Consider the following 16,507-nt stretch of genomic DNA (forward strand, 5'->3'; position numbering starts at 1 on the left):
CAAATGCGTGTATTTGGAAGTGCAGTGTCAAGAAAACCTCAGTAGTTACCCAAGCATGAAAGATAGATCAATTATATATGTTCATGCATTCATTCCTATATACACTTTAAAATAAAATTCAAATGATGTGCATGTCCAGCTGTGCAGAATTCAGAACTGTCTTGAGAGAGTCCAGAACCAAACTAGCCAGAGCTAATTCCGATGCTGAAAGTGACCTCTGCAACTGCGACTTAAATAAAGTCCACAGATCGGTGAGTACCGACACATTCTCAACATTTAACATGCGCTGAACTTAATAGTGATAGTGACACATGGTACAAAAAAGGGTTTTTGATAACTAATTCATTTACCCTGAGAGCTTTGTACGGGAGAAGAATGTTTATACAGGTTTTTACAACAACATAGTAAGTGCCCACTCTCTGTAACTGGTGCTGTGCAGTTTAAAAGTCGACACAACTAAGCTTCGGCCTGGAGCCTATTCGGTGGCTACAAGTTAGTTGGCCTTCATCAGGGCGGGGAATTGATGTCTGGTCTCAGGCTGACTGTCCCAAAAGTCAAATATAATGCGGATGAGTGTGGGTCTGTGTACGGGAATTTATTTAAAGTGCTCAAAATGTGGCATAAAATGGCTCCCGAGGGGGCACGCTTATTGTGCTTTAATGCTTAAGCACACAGTTTCAATTATTCAAGCATGCCAGAGGCGTGATTTATTTATTTGCATTTATATTTATCTGCATTTATAAAGCACGCAGCGGCCCTGGGGCATTGTGGCGCTGCTACAGAATACTTAACTTGAGAACATTCAAAGACAAGGTGAACAGTAAGTGGACAGGTCCAGTAGAAGATGACAGTGGTAGCATACATGTGTTGAGCTGTTGCTTAGGTTACAGTTGAACAGTGTTTTTATGCATAATGGTTAGGTCTAACAGAACAATATAGTTTTCAACATTTTGCGGAAGGTAGTGTAGGATCTTTCATTTCTTAGTGTAGTGGGCAGTGCATTCCAGTTTTTCAGAGCCAGGTGCTGAAATCTGAACCCTCCTGCTTTGGTTCTTTTGAAGGTGGGTACATGGATCTGGTTGGACAAATGTGATCTGGTGGCCCTGTTTGATGAGTTGAAGGTGATTCTTTCTGATAGGTAGGGTGGGGCATCAGACGAGAGGCACCTGTGTGTAATGGCCAGTGATTTCAAGAGTATACGTTCTTTTACCGGCAGCCAGTGGGCATCTTTCCTGGTATGAGAGATGTGTTCCCTTTTGGGAATGCTCAGAGCTGCCCTGAGAGCATTATTTTGAGTGACTTGGAGATTGTTAAGGTTTTTTGCAGAGGTGCCCAGGTGTAAGGCATTGCAGAATCCAGTTTGGTGCCTACTGTGGCTATGGCGATGGATAGACAGTTTTTAGTAGAGAGGAAGGGCTTGACCGCATTGATCATCTTGGTGGTGATTACAACAGAGGAAGCTATCGCATTGACCTGGCGGGCCCTGGATAGTGAGGAGTCAAAGTATACTCCTAAGGTTTTTACGGCTGTCGAGACTGTGATGGTGGAGTTGTCAATGGTAAAGGTTTTGTATTGAGGTGGGAGCTTATTAAGGGTTTCCTTGGTACCTACTCTGAGGATCTCTGTTTTTTCCCCGTTATTGGCAGCCATCCATGTCTGGATAGCTGTGTAGATTTTGGTTAGGGCTGCAGCGTCTTGTTCGTAAGTACCAGATAGGGGAGTAGTACTTGCGTGTCGTCAGCGTAATTGGTATACGCTATGTTACGACAGTCCTGATCATTGAAGAGCGGGAGGGTGAATATATTGTAGAGCGCGGGGGCAGTGCAAGAGCCCTGCGGTACACCGCAATGGATGGTGGTGGGGAGGCGCATGTAGAGTCTGAGAAGACTTTCATGAGTCTTCCATTTATGAAGGAGGCCACCCAGGCGATAACTTCAGGTGAGAAGTGGGTCTCATTTTTTAAATGCATTCCTAAGATATCATGGTTGACAAGGTCAAAGGCAGCAGACAGATCCAGGAGGAGGTGAAGTACCATTTTGCCTTTGTCCATGCTGTCCCCGAGTTGTATTTTAAAGTTGAGTAGGGCAGACTCAGTCCCGTGTCCTGGACGGAATCCTGACTGTTTTTTGCCTAGGATGTGGTTTACTTCTAAATAGTGCTGGATTTGCGTGTAGGCCATTTTGTCCAATATCTTGAGCAGAAAAGGGACGGTGGTAATGGGCCTATAATTATTAGCAATTTCTGGGTCCAAGGTGTTTATTTTAGAAGTGGGCGCACCCATGCTTCTTTTAAGCTGCCTGGAACAATGTTGGAGTTGAAGGAGGCGTTGATGAAGGACTTGAGAAACGGGGCAAGTGTTTCTGCACAGTCTTTGACTAGTTTGACTGGGCAGGCGTCCCCTTTGCAGTTGGAGGGTCTGATTTTGTTCACTATCTCAATTACTTCGAGTTCTGTAACTTCCCTGAATTTGAAGGGTGTTATTGGGTCTTTAGTTGCCACTGGCTCTAGGTTTGAGGAGATCACTTGTTCTGTGCTAGCGGTTAGTTTAATATGCTGCGTCAGATTGTTGAGGTGCTCCTGAATTTTCTTTTGCAGGAGACCAATTTTATTTAGTAGGGCAGATTGTATTGCATTGCACCATTTTGATCTTTGATGATGTCTTGGGATTTGGAGGCTGGTATGGGCAGTTCTTTAAAGATTGTGAAAAGCTCTTTGGATTCAGAGCTGGCGTTTGTGATCATGTCGTTAGAAGATGCCGATTTGGCTTTGACTATGGCTTTTTTGTATTCTGAGGCTAGTTTTTTGTATGAAGATAGCATGGCAGTGGTAGGTGAGATCTGCCAGTTATTTAGCGCTTTGCGTTTCTGGGCGCAGAGTTCTTTTGGTTTGGAGGAGAACCAAGTGTTGGAGTGTTTCACATTTTTGCCTTTTTTCTTCTGGAGAGGAGCAATAATGTCTGTTGCGGTAGGTCCGCTTGCACCAATGGGTCTGAGGACTTGGGAGGTTGGTGGTGAGGGTGCAGAGGTAGGGTAGAATCCTGTATTTAGTGATTTGCTTCTTGCCAGGGCTGGAGGGAGAGGGCTGCGTTTCTGGTGGTTAGTGGTAGCGGTGGGGATGAAGAAGTGTATGAGAAGATGTCAGACCATGGGGTGGGGGTGATGGAGCTGATGTCAATATGACAGTTGTGGTCGGCTACCCAGTCAAGGATGCACCCTTTGTTATGCGTGGGCGAGAGCATTTTCTGGTCAAATCCTAATTCCTGTAGGGGTAGCGTCAGAGCTTTGGCTGGTCTGTAATTCGTGTCATTAAATCCAAGGTTGAAATCACGTATGAGGATTGTTTTGGAGGTAGTTTTTAGGTTTTCCACCAAGAGGTGTATAAGGTGTTCATGAAAGTTTGTGGTGGGCCTGATGGCCGGTAGACAAGGTTGAGGGTGATGGTGGTATTGGGAGAGAGGAAGATCTTTAATGCGAGAGCATCAGTGTTCCCTCCCAAATTGGATGGAATTTGTCTGGTTTCCAAGTGGTCTTTCATTATGAGCGCTACACCCCCTCCTACGGTGGTGAGTCGGTCCTGTCTAATAATAGAGTATCCTGGTGGGAACGCTAAGGTGAGAGCAGGTCCTGCAGCACTTTGTAGCCAAGTCTCCATAATAGCAAGGATGTCCAGGTCAAGGTATGTGATTATTTTGGGGATTTCGGTGGCATGTGACGGGATGGATCTGGCATTGATCAGTGCACATTGAAGGGTTTTAGTGAAGGCTTTTTTGGTATTGATGTTGGCCAGTCCAGATGTTGTAGAGTTGGTGGGTACCATGGGTGGTGTAAACGCTAGTTTAGTTTGGGTGTGCCTGTGGGCTGGGAGGTGTCTATGTGGCCGTGGACCGTGGTGATTGAGTGTCTGGAGCGGAGACCTAGTAGTGGGTTTCTGGTATTGGTGGATCTTGGGCATGTAATTCTAGTCGGAGGTGGTCGGGTCGATATGATAATACATTTGGTGAAAAATGAGGGTAGAAAGTGGGTGGGGGGATGTTGGAGGGAAATGGGTGTGCAGCATTTATCATGATGGTAATACTTGGGTCAAGCAACATCGTGAAAATTAGCACACAGAAATTCAGGCAACTTCGTGAAAATTAGCACACAGCGATGCAGTTCACTTCAGTGATGGCTGACGATCCACCTGCAGTGGGTGTCCTTCTGGGAGAACTATAAGTAATTAGGCATAATGGCCATCATTTAATGTGTCCCCTCCTTAGTGGTTATCATATAAGTACACAGTATTGAGGGAACCGGATGATGCACTTGCCCAACTGGTAAGCAATCCTGGGCCTGTGACATCTTGTGTGGGCACCTACTGGTTACCCTTGTCGCGGGATGTCCGTGCGTGATCCCAATCTAGCAACATTGCCTGATATGTCTGCAAAATGACATGGTAGAGCATGAGTGCTTCACTTGTGTTAGAGCAGTTTTTCTGAAGTTCTACCAAACTTCATCAAACCCATTTAATTGAGAACAATACAAGACTCCACTCTTAGTATAAGGCTGTACCGCCCAAATTCATGTTAGGTTAGACAAAGCAGCCAGGATTATCTACAAAAAATCTATAACACACAAAGGAATCCATAGAAACACTGACAATCAGAAGTATTATACAAAATAAAGGTTTATATTAAATACTATTAGGCCAAATTAGACCCTAACAGTTGTACCGTGATGCTCAGCAACAAATCACATAATCAGTCAACTGCACAATATATGCTTTGAGAATAGTGGAACATTTATTCTAGGTACATTATCATTATCATTATACTAGGTGAGTAAAACCTAAGGATGTAATATTCAATTATGGGTGCTTTTGAGATCAATGAAACACTGATTGAGATAAGCAGTAACTCGTGTAACTTATTTGAGGATGGCACACAGCTACCTCAAGTCAAGTATAACCCATATACTTTTTCAATGAGCTATCAGCAACCTGGGGCAGGTATAAACCTAAGACTGTTTTATGTCTGTCTAAAATAGCACAGGGAAAGCAAAACCCAGTGTTACTCTTAATAAATGACTCAAGGTTATTCTAGGTAGGTACAACCTAATGCAGACTTATTCTGGACTTATTCTGGACTGGCTAATAGCAAGTCAGGGCAAGCAAGACCCAGTTGGGGAACACTCATACATATATCCTAACAGGAACAGTCAAGTGAAACCAACAGCATTACTTTTGGGAAGAGGCACAACCAAATCACAGGTGAGTAATATACCCTTACATCTTCTTTAAGTTAGAATGGCGAAACAGTTTCAAAGGAAAGAAAGATGTTACATATACTTTTCAGAATGGCCCAACATTTCTAAGGTAAGTAAAACAACCTTATATCTACATTTCACAATGGCAGAACATTTCTAAGTTACAGTGACCAACCTACTCTTTTATAAGTAAGTCACTTTTAAACACTTCTTCTCTTTTCCAAGCAAAAGGCCCAATCCTTTAAAAGTCTTTCCCTTATTCTTGGAGCATGTTACGCTCACCTGGTATCCACGGGGACGCCACCCAACCCTGGTTGGATGATTTGCACTCTCGAACCCTCTCCCGGTCCCTTGGTAAGGCCTCTGGTTAAAGATGGGTCTGCAATTTAGGAAAGCTGGATTCAATACCAGATTGTCTTTGTTTTCCCACCTCCCTTGGCCTCAACTTCATCCTCCCCCTTGGGCATCTCCTCACCTTAATATTGCAAAAGATGGATTCTCCATCCTGCTCTTCGTGGAAGGGGCGCGTAGATGTGGGGGGCGAGCAGCGACCAAGTTACTTCACTGGTGCAAGCCCCCCTGTTGGAATCCAGGCCTGCTGCGACTCTGTAGGTTTGCTGCTTTACAGTCTTTATATGCAGTTCCTATGTTCCTCTTAGTTCGAATAAGAATGTCTTGCTTCTTTCCTTTTAGGTATGGAAAGGTATTTTGGTGTTGTCATGCAGTTTGAAGATGAGCATGGGCCGGTAGGCGAAAGCGCGGTGTGCGCGATGCTGTCCGGTGAGTAATGCACGATGCCGCATTTATGTTTCGTCTTTTATATTGCTAACCTATGTCTTTTCTCTCCTTGCACGTTGAGATGTTCCTCGCTGAGCGTCGTAATGTTCCAGCAATGATATTGACCAGGAGATGACTACCCACGTAAGAATTGTGTGGCTTTCTTCATTCGGGAGGAAACATGAGTAAACGCTTACTAATGCCGTCTTTCTTTCTCCTCTTTCCAGGTTATGGTATTCCAGGATGCATCCAGAGCCGGATGATGGAGTTCGTACCTTCACGTGAGTGGAACTGAATTCAGCGATGGATTGAAGACAGGATACTGTTCCAGGTAATTTTCGTAGTGTTCTTTCTCTCTCTGCAGGTCCTTGTTTTCAGGTAAGCAGGCATCAAAGAACTGGACACAGTGAGCGTTACGCTGCCCACAGCAGAATAACGCAAAGCATGTTCTGCTGTTTGGGTGTGGTTTAAATAGTCTCAGGTAAAATAGTCCAGGTAAAATAGTCCCAGGCCTGCCACACCCAAAGTAGTCCTGGTAAAGTAGTCCCAGGCCTGCCACACCCAAAAGACTAGACCGCATAGCTTAGTTCCTTGTAACTGAGCTATGTGTGTGCCTCCATGTTGGCTGAACCCCCCCAAGTTAAATAGTCCCAAGTAAATAGTCCCATTCTAATGTTGGTCTTCATGATGGTTATGAGCCTGGCACCAGGACTGACTCCAAGAGAGTCTTGGATGAGGTTTTAAGGCCTTTGACCTGGCCCTAACTGGAAGGCTGACTTGCCAGTGAGGGCAAGGGGCAGGGGTCATGACAGCACCCCCCCCCCCAAAGCCCCTCTCACGGTGGCACTTCTGCCTGGTCCTGGTTTGGCTGGGTAATTCTGATGGAACCTTTTAATTAAGCGAGATGCATGGATGTATTCACTAGGTTCCGATCATCTGTCTTGAGGGCCGTATCCCTTCCAATCAACTAAGTAGTATAGTTTGGATCTGGTGTATTTTGAGTCTAGGATATCCTTTACTTCAAACTCTGGTTTTCCGTCAACTAATACTGGTTTTGGTGGTGTTGTAACCCGAGTACCGGGTTGTACCGGTTTCAGGAGTGATACGTGAAACACAGGATGAATCTGCATAGTGGGTGGTAGGGCTAATTTAACTGCCACTGGATTTATTATGGAATCAATAGAATAAGGTCCCAGATATCGGGGACGAAAGGTCTGAGTCCCTTTTATGGGCACATATTTTGATGCTAACCAGACCTTGTCTCCAATTTGATAGTCGGGGGCTTTACTGCGATGTTGGTTAGCGAATTTCTTTTTTCTGTTCTTGGCTTGGAGTAAATGTTCTGCTGCTTCTTTGAAGGCCTGGGAAATAGTCATATGGAGGGTTTTAACCGCTGTCATTTCCAAAGGGGTTGAGAGATCCAATTCTGAAGTACGTGGATGTCTACCATATATAGTGTAGAAAGGGGTTTGTCCAGTGCTGGTGTGTAATGAATTATTATAGGTATTTTCAGCTATCCATAACAAGTCCTTCCAATTTCTTTCCACTTGATGTAACATGCAACGTAAGTATTGCTCGAGGGTTTGGTTTGTTCTTTCTGTTTGGCCATCTGTTTGAGGATGGTGACTTGTGGATAGTCAAATGTCAATTTGGGCCATTGAACAGCATTTCCTCCAGAAGTTGGATACGAACTGACTACCCCGATCTGAGATCAAGACCGATGGAAAGCCATGTAGCCGTACGATTTCCTCCAGGAATACTTTTGCTAAATTGGATGCATTTGGAAGACACTTAAAAGGAATAAAGTGTGCCATTTTAGAGAACAAGTCTACAACTACTAAGATAGTGTTGAATCCTTGACTGGGAGGTAGATCTGTAATAAAATCAAGGGACAGTGTGTGCCATGGTGCGGGAGGAATTTCCAATGGTTGGAGAAGACAGTTGGTTTCTGCTTTTGGGACTTATTTTGTGCACACACACCGCAGGATTGGATAAATTGTATGATGTCTTTACGCCACGTGGGCCACCAATAGTTTTGTTTTACTTTAGCTAGAGTTTTGGTAATTCCAGGATGTCCTTCAATCAGGGAGTCGTGATAACCTGAAATGAGCTGCACTTGTAAATCTTTACTTGGCGAGTATGGATGGTTCCTAAAATATAGTAACTGGTCTTTAATGGTGCAATGTTCTCCTTGAGTACACCACTCTTGTGAGAAAGTGGGATCCATTAGGAGTTGGAACTTGTTTTGGAGTTCACCCTGTGTCAATGTTGTCATAAGACCCAGGATTTTGTCTTCTGGAATGATGGCTACTGGATCTGGAGTTATGTATACCTTTTCATCAACACCCATGCAGGACAAGGCGTCAGCCTTTCCGTTTCGGACTCCTGGCCGGTAGGTAATAACATAGTCATATTCAGCAAAGAAAAGAGCCCACCGGAGTTGATGGGATGATTGAGACTTTGCTGTTTTTAGGTATTGCAGGTTTCGATTATCAGTTATGACCGTGACAGTATATCTAGCACCAGGGAGATAGTGTTGCCATGCCTTGAAAGCTGATTTTATAGCCAAGCGTTCTTTGTCTGTGATAGCATAGTTGAGTTCGGGCGGTGAGAATTTTTGTGACCAGAAGGCCACAGAGTGTAACTGGCCAGTTCCTGGGTCCCTTTGTGAGAGAACAGCTCCCATAGCCATGCTAGAGGCATCTGTTTCAACTATATAAGGGAGGTCTGGGCGAGGATACCGTAGAACTGGAGCAGAAGTGATTTTTTTCTTAAGTTCTTGAAAGGCCTTCTCTGCTTCTTCGGCCCAATAGAACTTTTTATTGTTTTTTCTCAATAGTGATGTAATTGGATGCACTATTTGGGAAAAATCTGGGATGAATCGGCGGTAAAAGTTTGCAAAGCCCACCATACTCTGTATTCCTTTAAATGAAGTTGGTGACAGCCAGTTAAGAATGGCATCTACCTTGTGCCTATCCATTTTGATACCTTTTGGTGTGAGGATAAAACCGAGGAACTCCACTTCGGTGACATGAAAAGAGCATTTTTTGAGTTTAGCATACAGTTTATGTTGGCGGAGTTTAGTAAGGACGGAGTGCACATGCCTGACATGGTCTTCTTTTGTAGCAGAATACACTAAAATGTCATCAATGTAAACCAGGGCGCAAACGTCGATTAACTCCCGCAAAACATAATTTATAAAGTAATGGAATGCAGCAGGAGCGTTGCAAAGTCCAAAAGGCTTTACCTGGTATTCATACAAGCCGTATTTGGTACGAAAGGCGGTTTTCCATTCGTCTCCTTTCTTCACTCGAACAAGATGGTACGCCCCCCTAAGGTCCAGTTTGGTATAGATTTGGGCGTCTTTGACTTGATCCAATAATTCGGGAATAAGGGGCTGTGGATAGAGTTTTTTTTTACTGTGATCTGGTTTAATGCGCGATAGTCGATGCAAGTCCTCAAATCTCCTTCCTTCTTTGGTACGAAGAACAAGGGACTGGCTGCCGATGATTTAGATGGCCAGATAAATCCATTTGCCAGGTACTGATCAAGATATGATTTCAAATGGAGGTTTTCTGGTTCAGTAAGTGCATAGATCCGACCACAAGGAATTTGCGCACCAGGTATGAGGTTGATCATACAATCGTAGGGCCTGTGCGGTGGTAGAGTATTGGCTTGTACTTTCTGGAACACATCTTGAAAATCTTGGTATTCATTTGGTAGAGTACTAGTTACAAATAGTACAATCGCTGCTGTACTGGAAGTAGCAGATGTACATAAGCCTGTTTTCTCCTTTTCTTGGTAATAACAGGTGCAAGCACAATCATTGGAAAAGGCCAACTTCTTAGCACGGCAATCTATTAGTGGGTTGTGAGCTACCAACCATGGCATCCCTAAGATTAGTCGAAACTGAGGAGCTTTGATGAGATTGAATGCAATAGATTCTCGGTGTCCATCCTGGCACAGTAGGGTTAGTGCTGCTGTGCATTGGGGTACTGGTCCGGAAGCTATTTCTGTCCCATCAACAGTAGTAACTTTTTCAGTAGTCGACTTAGAGCATAAGGAAAGCCCCACCTCTGCTGCCGGATTTTGGTCTACATAACTCCGCTGTCTACTGAGCGCTGAAACCGCAAAGTGCCGCTGATCTGAAAAGAGCCTCTAGCTACCGCCGACCTCCAAATTGCTGCCGTAGGAGTCCTCCAGGCGTCTTCCATCTTGTGCCCACGACTGAGGCCCAGGAACCCAGGATCTGCATCACTGCAACCAGAGAGAAGCCAGCTGGACCACTCTTCTTCTAACCAAAGGTTCTGTTCTGACTTGTGATTCTTAACTCAGTGTTTTTAGCTTTGCTTTTCTCAGTTGAGACTTGCAGTTGCTACTTTGCTAGATTTGATTTCAGCTCTACCCTTCGCAAGTGTATCAGCACCTACAGTGATTTTTCTTCAACAAACTCTAACTCTGTGTATGACTTAGCTATCTCAGAAGTGCCTCATCTCCATAGACTGCGCTCCAATTGACTTTGGCCGTCCTGGCTCCCTGCACACTCTTCTAGTCCATTTGACTTTGATATCTACTGTCCCTCAGAGGTGATAACTTGGTTTTAAACTATTATTGCTGGGAAAGGTTTTTGTCTAGAAAATATAAGTGCTCACATGCTCTGAGAACCTGTTTAACCTTTTTTCCTTCCCTTAACCGTTCCTTTCTGCAAACCTTAGAATTTACAAGGTGTACTAGTGATATATAAATGCCATTGCTGTCCTAGTTAGTGAAGTCACCTCAGGGTGTAGGAAGTGTGTAGAAAGCATCTCTAAAGAGTATGTACTAGCTTTTTGTTAATTCTGAAAAAGTATTTTAAAGTATTTTTGGTTGTTACATATATTGCCCTTTTAAAAGAACTACTGTTAAATAATTAATTATTTATAACTAAAACCTTGTGTGCAAGTTTTACTTGGCGACTTGTATTTGTGGATTTCAATGCTACAGCTCACATTTACCTCTCTTGAGATAAGCCTAGCTGCTCAGTCACACTACCAACTTGTGTAGTACAGGCCTAGACCAAAAGGTGGTTTACCTAATACCAAGGGGACAAGTGTTGTGTAGTCTCCCACAGGGTTACTACATCAATTCTTGCCTAACAGCGGGGAGTCCAGGAGACTCCCGCTGAAGATAAAAAATCTTCAAAGTAATTTCCCACCCTGGATGTCAGGGGAAGGAAGAAGAAAGGACAAGGAACACTAAAATGATGAACAAACAAGACAGGGGCCATGTTGGTCAAATTAGCACCCATGGGTGTTTTTACTGGGGCTCTGCACCCAACCCACGGTAAAGGTGCACCAAATTAATAAAAGGTATCACTGCCACCAGCCATTAAAGGGAAGCTTGTCCCTGTAACAGAATTGTTACAGTTTTCGTGTGAAAGGGGATACATTGTATCTCTCCAGCACTCCACATAAGGTGGGGTGTGCTGGTTTCACCAAATAAAATGTAAAAGGGATCCAAAGATCCTTTCTATGCTTGGGAACTGTAGTTCTCTCAAGGTTAGCCTGGGACAGTTAAAAGGGGAGCCCAACGGGCAACCCAGCAACAATGGGCAGTATGTGCCAAAAGTTGTCCAAGAGGATAGAATTAAAAAGACACTATGGAGAGTCTAAAATAGGAACCAATAAAAAGAGTAAAAGACTTTGTGAGTGTGGAAAAAGGTTCCCACTCACAGAGGTATAAGGAAAAATAATCCACCAGTGAAGCAAAAAGTTCTGGGATTGGCACAGGTCAGGAAGATTTATCATTATTATGAAAATCTTACCTAACAGCCCCGTCCGATGAAATGACAATCTACAGATACTAGGTGGATGTAGTGTCTAGTGCAACTATTGTGCCTAGAGGTGCGGGTGTGATCGAAATCGTCCCCGCACCTCGGTTATAGTACAGTTCCTGTGGTAACTGGGGGCTGCATATACAAGCACACAGAGGTGCGTTACGACCCTGTGTTCCCAGCGTGTTTCAAATACTAACGCCTAGTAGTGGTGATAATGCTTGTATACTGTCACCGGGGAGACAGTTTTATCTTACCTCCATTTGTGGAGATACTGATGTTCCGAGTGTCCTTGCTCGTCTGGTTGAGGATCGCAGATATAAACGTGGCCGTCACCTCATTGTGAAGTGTATAGAGAAGTATCATGGCAACCGTGGGGGAGCGACGCTCTCGGACGCCAAATGCAGTCGCCATCTTGGAATGTGCCATTCTATATACAGAATCTGCACTGCACAAAGGAATTACTCAATAATTGTGAGCGAGCTCTGCTCGAGTTGACACGGGATGAACTCCTGTTTGAAGAGAATTACAGATGGATGGTCCCACATGGCCAGGCATTTATATGGCCCTAAAGTGGCAAAGCAGCTCAATTATTAAGAGACCTGCAGATCGAGTCTAGCATGGTCACAAGGCTATTAGTGACATGCTACCGACCTGTTGGTAGTAGGTATAGTAGGTAAGCCAATTATGTAAACATAAGGTTGAGAGGCATATCTAAATGTGCGGAAGAAGGGAGGTGTGGGACACATCTTAGTGACATGTGTCTCTCACTTGTTGATTACTGATGGAGTCCCACCATGGGCACTCTACTCGTCTTTCAAGTAACCAACAACTGTGGGAATATTTGTGGTATTCCCTATCTTTAGAGGAACTGGATGGGTGTGTGTTCCCATGGTTTAAAAGAGTTACAGCACATACTCATGTTACATCATATAAAAACTAGCAGTCCATTGTACATACATAGATGAGGGTTGGGAACGGCATCTAGCTGAAGTGGAATAGTGCATTAACACAGACCTAGATGAACTTGAACTCTGTCTGGAGGCAGTGCAATTCTCTTGTGCAACATAGTTAAGTGGTTCCACAACCCCTGCCACTCTATGGCTACATTGAGGCTGTGTCAAACGCTGTACAGGCGATAGATCCACCTTTGTTCCAATTCCACTAGGCGTTTTTCACTGTCACCCCCTCTTTTGCTGGGACTTACTGTTTGGAGTATAAACCATCTAAGATTGCGGTCTGTATGTCTCATTTCTTTAAAGGGGTCTACAAGGGGTTTGTCAGCCACTGAGTGTCGGATACACGAGCAATGTTCAGAGATCCTTTGTTTTACGGGCCTCTTGGTTTTCCCAAAGTAGACCAGATCGCATGGGCATAGGATGGCATATATAGCCATTTTGCTATTGCAATTCGTGTGTGTTTTCTTGTCCCAATGAACATGGCCATAGTCAAAAGGTGCCCATGTGAAAACAAATTATGTAATAGGGCGCACGTGTGACAGGGAGTCTTAAGAAGGTGGGGGCGAACAAAATACCCTCAAAGTAATCTTGAGACTTTTGTAGAACTTTCTTACACTTGGGGAAGATGAGCTGAAAGAGAGCTGCGAGCTGGAAGAAGCTCAGAACTTTCAGTTAAACACTATTTCTTTTATTATTGACATCCCTACAGATTGTTTAGCTTTAGTTGTGAGGGCAAGAACAGGTGTTGGACCAAGACAGACTTTTAAGTTGTACTCTTTGACTCAGACTTTCATTAGTTTTATTTATGTAGGGAAATCCCACCTTAGCAAGTTAGGCCTTCTGCCATCTCTGACCTTTGATTTAATAAAGCATTTTATTTTGAACTTCAAGTCTGTTGTCTGTGTCTTGCTTCATGATGCCTTCACACCTCACAAGAAAACCGTCAATTTCAATGGTACACAAACAAGACACATGTACATCTATGACTGAAGGAAAACCTAGAACACATAAACAGGTTTGGGAACTGTGTAATCTACTTCCACTACTAGATGAACAAGAAGCTTTCTATGTTTAAATGACAACTCACAGCAGGCAAAGGCGGAAACCTGCAGCTACACAATCACAAGTCTGCTTATCTCACTTTAGTGCCACCATACAACTCAGAATGATGCTGTACTTGCTTTTAGCCATTGTAGCACCTTTGTACATCATTTGGGATCAAACCTTCTTATTTGAATTTTCTTTTATTAGTGCATTTGTTGGGAGCACACAAAGCCCATGGGCATCTAGGCGCTAGTTACAGACAGGGGACGGTGCTAAGAGTCAGTGTCAGTTGAAGAGATGGGTTTTAAGTTTTTTCTCCTAAAAAACTGGTAGGAAGGTTCACCACGCAGGGCGGCGGGAGGTCATTCCAGAGCTTGGGGTGCAGACTAGGAAGCTAGCCCCACCTGCTTTCTTTTGGTTGAAGCTGGCATTATGAGTCGATACTGGTAAGCTGATCCTACCGGTCTTGTTGCAGAGTGTTGGTTGATTTTTTCTGACAGGTAAGGGGGGGGCGCCGTTGGTGAGGCATCAGTGGGTGATGGAGAGAACCTTGAACTTGATTCTGTCCTTGACCGGTAACCAATGAGCAGATTGTCTTGCCTCAGAGTTGTGGGCGTGTTGACTGATGTCTAGTGCAGCATGGAGGGCATTGTTTTGGATTGTTTGCAGTTTATGCAGGTTCTTTTCTGAAGTACCACACAGTAGGGCATTGCAGTAATCCAGTTTGGATCCTATTAGGACAAGAGCGATTTCGCTGCGGTTGTGGGATGTGAGGAATGGTTTGCTTGCGTTGATGAGTTTGATGTCATATCCTGAGGAGGAGGCAATGTGGTTAACGGTCGCTCCATGCAGAGCGAGGAGTCCAGGTAAACGCCTAGGGTTTTGATGGAAGAAGCAACAGGTATAATGTGGCTGTCGATGGTGAAGGTTTTTTATGCCTCTTGAAGTTTGGCAAGGCGGCCTGGGAGGCCAATGAGGAGGAGCTTGGTTTTCTTGTCATTGAGGCATAAGCTGTGAACGGCCATCAAGGACTGGATTGTTTCGTAGATGGCATTGATTCAGAGGGTGTCTGTAGGGTGGTCGCCCGTGAGGGGGATGAGGATGTGCGTGTCATCCATGTATTCGTTTACGAGACGGCCAGAGAATCCATGAGGTCGAAAAGGGGTTTCGTAAACACATTGTATAGTGTGGGTGACATGCAGGAGCCTTGTGGGAAGCCGCAAGTGGTGGGAGAGGGAGTGGCGGCAGCCTCCCTGGTGAAGACCGTGGAAGATCTGTCAGCCAAGATGGAGGAGATCTATTTGGAGGCTGTTAGGGGAGTTTTCCTAAGGTCCTACTGGCAGTAAGACTTTAGTAAGCTCTCCCAGTGGTTTATAGATCCCCAACTCTTAGTATCAGTCTTTACTAGCTCAGGACTTTGCTAGAGTGGCAGAGCAGTCAGGCTTAACTTAAGAGGAAGATGTGAGGTGTAGGTAAGTACACTGAATCTTAACTAGACAGGCACAACAAAGAAACACTTACTCATAGTTATATAAAAAGTATATATTCATTATATTTAAACCAGAATCTCTTTAAATACTTCAGACGTTTATACTAGAACACTTAGGAATACTTGATAATACACTTCAAATGGCACTTTCACTTTTGTGTTTGTTTGTGTTTACATTTGTAGCAACTTTAGCAAGGGAAAAAACAATGTTATCGTATTATCGGTTATTGCGCACTCATGCGGTTTTCAACAGTTTATACGGTAATACAATTACTCTGCAACTAAATATGGTAATGCCACTTAAAGAGAGAAAAATGGTTGGTTAGTGTAACATAAGCTCAGTTCAAGATTCTAGAGAGGGTTTCTTCATCTAGTAAGTCTTTGAAGTCCAAATACGCAACCCTAGCTAAAGGCAATTTGGAGAGGACTTGAAGTTTTGACAAGCACCAAATTACTAATAGTTCCTGTGGATTTCTTCCAGTGCCTAGAGTTATTGAAGCAGCAATTTAACAACTAACAAGGGAGACCTTAAAACAGACTTGAGAAGGGGACACAAGCAGCGGCTTGGGTCTGAGGTAAGAGGGTGTTGCCCTGGAAATCTCTACATGCACTCCAATGCTCTTTAATGACTTCTTGGAATCAGGTAAGCAATACCTTTTTCCCCACATGACCTTAGGTTAGAAGAAAATGTTTGTGCTGGATGCTCCACAATGTTGCAGCTCTGGACTCGACCTCTGGATTCCTTGGTCTGTTGACAGGACAATGGATGGGATCTCTCAGAAACAGTCTAGAGGGAGGACCTGCGGCATGACTTTCAGCAACTTCTTGAATCACTCTGCAGTTTTGCCACCTTTTCTGCAGCACCAACAAAGAACACTGATCGCCTGGTCAATCTTCACTTCCTGCAGTCCCACACTATGGTGAGGGGGTCTGGGTGAGTTTAACCAGATCTCTGGAGTGTCCTTACAGGTTCAGCAAAGATTTTGATGTATTTGGACTTTCCACAATGATGCACTCGAAATGGGCAGCAGCTCTCTTGGTATTGGGGTTCCGCAGCTCTGGAAATGCCTAGGACCGTGGGAGATGGCTCGTTTCAAAGTTTGTCTTGGGACTGGTTGTTCCCACCAGCCAAAGGTAAGGAGCCCTCTTCTTCGGAGCTCCTCTGTCACACAGAAAAGGGCCTCAG

The 16,507-nt window shown here is 44.2% G+C and overlaps 1 protein-coding gene across 1 annotated transcript in view; it reads left to right on the top strand.

Moving 5' to 3' along the window:
- C7 (complement C7) overlaps positions 1-16,507 on the top strand; it is a 582,400-nt gene that overhangs the window by 351,955 nt on the left and 213,938 nt on the right. The gene's annotated exons all lie outside the window — the stretch shown is intronic.

This window comes from Ambystoma mexicanum, chromosome 6p, assembly GCF_040938575.1.
Source record: "Ambystoma mexicanum isolate Mex_15411 chromosome 6p, UKY_AmexF1_1, whole genome shotgun sequence".
Classification (NCBI taxonomy): Eukaryota; Metazoa; Chordata; class Amphibia; order Caudata; family Ambystomatidae; genus Ambystoma; species Ambystoma mexicanum.